The sequence below is a fragment of the Eptatretus burgeri genome, chromosome 6, assembly GCF_056783735.1.
Source record: "Eptatretus burgeri isolate ZD-2024b chromosome 6, Ebu_testis_v1, whole genome shotgun sequence".
Taxonomy (NCBI): domain Eukaryota; kingdom Metazoa; phylum Chordata; class Myxini; order Myxiniformes; family Myxinidae; genus Eptatretus; species Eptatretus burgeri.
In genome coordinates this window covers 4,407,501-4,415,000 of record NC_140966.1, presented here as the reverse complement: position 1 = coordinate 4,415,000, position 7,500 = coordinate 4,407,501, and the positions used below count along the sequence as shown (strand labels likewise).

General features: G+C 47.6%; 1 long non-coding RNA gene across 3 annotated transcripts in view; it reads left to right on the top strand.

Annotated features, from left to right (window-relative positions):
• Nucleotides 1-6,374: 6,374 nt before the first annotated feature.
• Nucleotides 6,375-7,500, top strand: part of LOC147024147 (uncharacterized) — a 9,256-nt gene continuing 8,130 nt past the window's right edge. Inside the window, exon 1 of one of the 3 annotated variants that reach the window (XR_015058896.1) lies at nucleotides 6,375-6,445. This is a non-coding gene — a long non-coding RNA (uncharacterized LOC147024147). Of the gene's footprint in view, nucleotides 6,455-7,500 lie in introns of all 3 variants that reach the window. The other 2 variants (XR_015058895.1, XR_015058897.1) reach the window with 2 other exon arrangements.

The window sequence follows — 7,500 nt, the reverse complement described above, 5'->3', positions numbered from 1 at the left end:
AGCGGTGAGGGCTCCGCGAGAGCAGGCAGCGGTGAGGGCGCCGCGAGAGCAGGCAGCGGTGAGGGCGCCGCGAGAGCAGGCAGCGGTGAGGGCGCCGCGGGAGCAGGCAGCGGTGAGGGCGCCGCGGGAGCAGGCAGCGGTGAGGGCGCCGCGGGAGCAGGCAGCGGTGAGGGCGCCGCGGGAGCAGGCAGCGGTGAGGGCGCCGCGGGAGCAGGCAGCGGTGAGGGCGCCGCGGGAGCAGGCAGCGGTGAGGGCGCCGCGGGAGCAGGCAGCGGTGAGGGCGCCGCGGGAGCAGGCAGCGGTGAGGGCGCCGCGGGAGCAGGCAGCGGTGAGGGCGCCGCGGGAGCAGGCAGCGGTGAGGGCGCCGCGGGAGCAGGCAGCGGTGAGGGCGCCGCGGGAGCAGGCAGCGGTGAGGGCGCCGCGGGAGCAGGCAGCGGTGAGGGCGCCGCGGGAGCAGGCAGCGGTGAGGGCGCCGCGGGAGCAGGCAGCGGTGAGGGCGCCGCGGGAGCAGGCAGCGGTGAGGGCGCCGCGGGAGCAGGCAGCGGTGAGGGCGCCGCGGGAGCAGGTATGGGAGTTTTTGTGGGCGATGAGACAATTGAAAATGTCGATTCCTCATTCGGCAGGAAGGATCGTAAACAGAATTGTGTGCAGTTTTGAACGAACAGGAGTTCGGGACATTGAAGGAAGGGTAAACGATATGGTATCGCGTCACAAAAGGAAGAAGTTGGTTGTGGTACACCTCCGAGCGAATGATGTCGGGAACGTTTACTCAGAGGTTTTGAAAAATAGATACAGGATGTTGGGTGAGTAAAGTGGCTGACAGGAAAGGGTCGTGAGGTCCTGTTTTCTGGGATTCTCCCAAGATAAGGAAACAATATAGAAATTATGAACAGAGCGATAGATATCAACCAATGGCTGGAAGAATAGTGGAGGGAGGAAGGTTTTACATTTAATAAACAGTGGGAATCATTTCAGAGACAAAAGGAGTGTTTCCTGAATGATGACCAGAGGCCACATGTTAAATAGAAAGGGGGCAGCAAGGTTTGCAGTGGGAATTGAGTAAGAAATTCAGGCTTTTTTTGGTCAGCAGAGAGTGAGGAAGCTATGAAGGAAGGAACTGATGATGTAATTGTGATTTATAAGGACAGGCAAAAAAAAAAATTGAATTTCAGGAAGAGAAATGGTCAGGTGTGGGAGCACGCGCCAGAGCAGCGCATCGCTGCGTCCACTTTCCGCCAGTACTCCAGGGGCCTCCGTCTGGCCATCCCCCAGGCAGAAGCCTGGCCCATCCCCATCTCCTTGAGATGCCGACCAACCTGCTGCAACCACGAGGCACGTGGTCGACCCACTGGCCTCCTCCACTCACGAGACTCCCTCGCTGAGAGAATCTGGTGAGCAGGATCAGCGTCAGGAAAACGAGCCACATGTCCATACAGCCGCAGCTGACGCTCACGGACTAGGCAGGTAACAAATCTCATTTGAGTCTCTCTCAACAACCGCTCGCTGGACACAAAGTCCAATCAGTGATAGCCAAGGATTCTCCGATGAGACCTGGTACCAAAGGAATGAAGTGTCCGTCTCAGATCCCTGGTCAGAGTCAAAGTCTCACATCCATAGAGTAAGACTGGAAGCACCAAGGACCTGAAGACTTGGACTTTCGTCCTCCCGCACAGGTGACGGCAGCGCCACACCCATTATCCAGTGAATCCATGACTCCCTAGGCCCCGACCCAAACATCTATTGACCTCTGACTCGCAGCCAGCAGAGACATGAATATCACTTCCAAGGTAAATGAATCTCTCCATGACCTCAACATCCTCACCACAAATAGTACAGACAGGACAGCAGCATCCAAGATGTCATTGAAAGCCTGAATCTTAGTTTTGACCTAGGACACCCATAATCCCAGCGGCTCCGACTCCTCATTCAGCACCTCGAGGGCCCCCAAAAGGATATCTAAAGTCTCTGCAAAGATGACTGCATCATCTGAGAAATCAAGGTCAGAGATCTTGACATTCCCAAACGATGCACCGCAGCTTGATCTCTTTGACATCCTCCCCAGAATCCAGTGCATAAAGTGCTGAAAAGTGTGGGGGCCAGTACACACCCCTGATGAACTCCAGTAACAACTGGAAATAAGTCAGAGATGGTACCACCACATCTCACAGCACTCTCAGTACCAGAGTGGAGTTCAGATATCAGATCGATCAGTTTTGGTGGGGCTTCCAGTCTTGTTTTAGTCTAGGATTCCTTTTTCACCCAGTTTGTAGATAATCCCATGAGAGGGAATGCAGTGTTTGACCTCCTTTTAAGTAACGATCCCAATATGGTGGAGGAGGTGGAGGTCGGGGTGCATGAAGGAGCAAGTGACCATAACATTGTGTGTGCAAGGATTCTGTTAAGGGTTGGAGTTCAGGAATGTAGGGTAAAGCTATTAGATTTCAGGAAGGCAAACCTTGAGGGTATGAGGAGAGAATTGAGTGATGTAGATTGGGAGACTCTAACAACAGGACAATCAGAATCAGAAAAATGGGAAACCTTTAAGGAACAAAAGTGTAGAGGTTAGAGTAAGTACATTCCAATGAGGTGTAAAACTAGAAACAGAAAGAGACCAGGGTGGTTGAGCAGTGAGATAAGGAACGCTATTCAGGAGAAGCAAAAGGCATTTATTAGGTTTAAAATAACAGGACTGGAGTTAGATTTATATCATTATCGGAGTAAACAGAGGCAAGTGGAGAAAATAACTCGGCAAGCCAAAAGAGAGGATGAGAAGGACATGGCTAAGAATATTAAACATAATAACAAGGGTTTCTTTAAGTATATCAGGGGAAAAGAATAGGAGAATAGGTGTGGGCCCATTGAGGAATAGCACCGGGAGAGTGGTTAGTGATGAAAGTGAGATGTCAGGCTTATTAAACAGGTATTTTTTCTTCAAATTTATACAAGAACAGTCAGGAGAATTGCCAATAGCTGAGAGTATCTATTGAGGAGGTAAGGAAGGGCTTTTACAGAAGATCCAGGTTGGAGAGGAGGAGGTAAAGGAACAGCGAGGTAATCTAAGAGAAGATAAGACTCCGGGTCAAGGTAATATGCAACCAAGAGTATTAATGGAGGTAGCTGATCAGGTAAGCGAGATGTTAACGGATATTTTCAATAGTTCACTGGAGTCAGGACAGGTACCGGAGGATTGGAGAGTAGCAAATGTAAAACCATTATTTAATAAAGGATCCAGAGAAGAATTGGGAAACTATAGACCTGTTAGTTTGACTTCAGTTGTGGGGAAGGTGCTGGAGACATTAATTAGGGACCAGATGAGGAACCATTTAAACAATTATAAAGTAATAACAAACGAAATCTCCATCCTTTCTTTGTGGACATCCTGGACGTGGTTGACCACTTTGGTGCTCGGTACAGTCCTCGCCACAACACTTTCCGGGATTGCCTTCTCGTTCTTCCGTATGTCGCGAACGGTGGCTTTCTTTACTCCATACACTCTGTACTCCCAACAGCCGGTCCAGCAGCTCCGCTTTGTCGCTCAGGATCATCATTTTCTTCTGCCTCTTGGCAGTCAACGCACTGGTCTTGCGCTTGGAATCCATGTTTGATCAATGAGCAGAGCGAGAGGCAAATACACAGGTCAAGGCAGCGGGACGAGAAGAATGATTGAGACCCAGAACACACTGCACACAAGTAAAATATGGGTAGTTGTGGCAGTGAAGAGTAGTCTGACTATTGTTTGTGGGGGATGTTGGCAGGTGCTAACTTTTTACGCAGGTGGTAGATGGGGTGAAGCAATTTAATTGTGCGACTCGCAAGGTGGGTGACATCTTCAGGAGCTCGTATTAGATGCGGTGAAGCGTTTTAATTGTGTGACTCGCAAGGTGGGTGACATCTTCAGCAGCTCGTAATAGATGCGGTGAAGCATTTTAAATGTGTATCTCGCAAGGTGGGTGATATCTTCAGCAGCTCGTAATAGATGCGGTGAAGCGTTTGGATTGTGTATCTCGCAAGGTGGGTGACATCTTCAGCAGCTCGTAATAGATGCGGTGAAGTGTTTTAAATGTGTATCTCACAAGGTGGGTGACATCTTCAGCAGCTAGTAATAGATGCGGTGAAGCGTTTTAATTGTGTATCTCGCAAGGTGGGTGACATCTTGAGCAGCTCGTAATAGATGCGGTGAAGCGTTTTAATTGTGTATCTCGCAAGGTGGGTGACATCTTCAGCAGCTCGTAATAGATGCGGTGAAGCGTTTTAATTGTGTATCTCGCAAGGTGGGTGACACCTTCAGCAGCTCGTAATAGATGCGGTGAAGCGTTTTAATTGTGTATCTCGCAAGGTGGGTGACACCTTCAGCAGCTCGTAATAGATGCGGTGAAGCGTTTTAAATGTGTATCTCGCAAGGTGGGTGATATCTTCAGCAGCTCGTAATAGATGCGGTGAAGCATTTTAAATGTGTATCTCGCAAGGTGGGTGACATCTTCAGCAGCTAGTAATAGATGCGGTGAAGCGTTTTAATTGTGTATCTCGCAAGGTGGGTGACATCTTGAGCAGCTCGTAATAGATGCGGTGAAGCGTTTTAATTGTGTATCTCGAGGATGGTAACGTTTTACGCGGCAGCTGGTAGATGCGGTGAAACGTCTTTATAGCACGGATGGTGGAACATGCTGCACAGCTCGCTCAAAGGCATGGCAATGTTTCCATGGACACCGCCATGTTGTCAAGCGGTTCCGAGCATTCCGTTCCGTTGGAGTGCTTGTTCGATCACTTTTGATCAAGCGAACTGCTTGGCAAGCGGCAAGCACCGCGAATGTTGCTAAAGGCCCTGTCACACCTTGATGTTTTTGCCAGCGTATGGCAAGGTCTCAAAATGTATGTAAAACACTGGCGTACGCTAAACTATTGATGTTTTTTTTAAGTTTTGGGCATATCATAACGTGTTGGATGTATGCATAACGTATTAGTAATGTACACAGACGTTTCAATCACATATCGATAACTTATACAAACGAATGCTGAGCGTGTTGTCGGCGTTCACAACCTATGCCCAACGATCGTCTAACTTATGCATTGCGTGCGGCAGTGTATCACCGGCGATCACGTGGCATAGGCTATAAATAGGCTGCGGTTCGACGATTCAAATCATAACCGCACTAGACATTGAAGTGTCAAGCCGCTGTCACACCTTGACGTTTTAGCCAGCGTATGCCGATGTATGAAAAATTTGCCGAACCAAGCTGGAACACGTCGGATACGTTGTGGGTACGTTTTGCATACGTTAAGAGCACACTGGCATACGTTGTAGTATGTTGGCATACATCGTAGTACGCTGAGTACGTCATCATACGCCGAGTACGTCGAGAAATTTTCAGCATGTTGAAAATTTCTCGACGTACTCGGCGTATGACACACGTTCCGCATACGCTGGCCATAAGTTGTAGGCATGTTACGCGATCGTTGATACACGTTGACACACGTTACTTGTACGTTACTCATAAGTCGAAACACGTCAAGGTAATGGTTTGCGTCAGTGTTCCAGACTCCCTGTTTTTTTTTTTTTTTTCTTCGGTATGACGGTGATGTTGACACTTCGATGTCGAGTGCAGTTATGATTTAAATCGTTGAGCGGCAGCCTATTAATAGCCTACGCCACGTGATCGCCGGCGATACACTGCCGCACGCAATGCATAAGTTAGACTATCGTTGGGCATAGGTTGTGAACGCTGACAACACGCTCAGCATTCCTTGGTATAAGTTATCTATGTGATTGAAACGTTCTGTGTACGTTATGCATACGTCCAACACGTTATGATACGCCCAAAACTTTTTTTTAAAACATCAATAGTGAAGTGTACGCCAGCGTTTTACATACATTTTGAGACCTTGCCATACGCTGGCTAAAACGTCAAGGTGTGACAGGGCCCTAACGGAGCACACACACCCTGGTTGTTATTTTTTAAAACTCCCCTCTGTTTACACCTTCTGGATGTACTGATTCAAGTCTGACTCGAGTCCCGTTATTTTGTACATGTCAAATGCCTTCGACTTATCCTTTATAGCTTTCCTTAATACCTATACCTGGTCACTTTCGGCCTCCACATTTACACCTGGTCGGTTCGTCCCCGATCATTCCGAGCGATGGCGGACAGATTGATGTCTCGCCTTGTATGTGAAAAACCAGCGTGGGAGTTTACAGCTGGGTCAATATTGGAATCCAAGTCGGACAACGTCAAGGTAAACGTGTGCACCTCGACTGTCAATCCTTTTCATCATCGCAACGTAATTCGTTAGTATTCTTACGTTGATTAGTCGGCGGGATCGTTGGGGTTGGGACCGTGGGAACCGAAATGGCGCGAATTTCAAAATTCCGTGACGCGTCACCTCTGACGTGGGGAGCACGTGCACGTTCGGTTAAACGGATGGACATGAATTCGGACTCCTGGAAAAGGTGTGAATGGTAATTTGTTTTTAATCTGTCGGCTGTGGACACGGAATAAGAGAAAGTGATTCATTAACAATCCGACACCAAACTAACTAACAACCGGACACCAAACTAACTAACAACCGGACACCAAACTAACTAACAATCGGACACTAAACTAACTAACAATCGGACACCAAACTAACTAACAATCGGACACCAAACTAACGAACAATCGGACACCAAACTAACTAACAATCCGACACCAAACTAACTAACAATCGGACACCAAACTAACTAACAATCCGACACCAAACTAACGAACAATCGGACACCAAACTAACTAACAATCGGACACCAAACTAACTAACAATCCGACACCAAACTAACTAACAATCCGACACCAAACTAACAATCGGACACCAAATTAACTAACAATCCGAAACGAAACTAACTAACAATCGGACACCAAACTAACTAACAATCCGACACTAAACTAACTAACAATCGGACACCAAACTAACTAACAATCCGACACCAAACTAACTAACAATCCGACACCAAACCAACTAACAATCCGACACCAAACTAACTAACAATCGGACACCAAACTAACTAACAATCCGACACCAAACTAACTAACAATCGGACACTAAACTAACTAACAACCGGACACCAAACTAACTAACAACTGGACACCAAACTAACGAACAATCAGACACTAAACTAACTAACAATCGGACACCAAACTAACTAACAATCGGACACCAAACTAACCAACAATCGGACACCAAACTAACTAACAATCCGACACCAAACTAACGAACAATCGGACACCAAACTAACTAACAATCCGACACCAAAGTAACTAACAATCCGACACCGAACTAAGTAACAATCGGACACCAAACTAACTAACAATCCGACACCAAACTAACTAACAATCGGACACCAAACTAACTAACAATCCGACACCAAACTAACTAACAATCGGACACCAAACGAACTAACAATCCGACACCAAACTAACAATCGGACAGCAAATTAACTAACAATCCGAAACGAAACTAACTAACAATCGG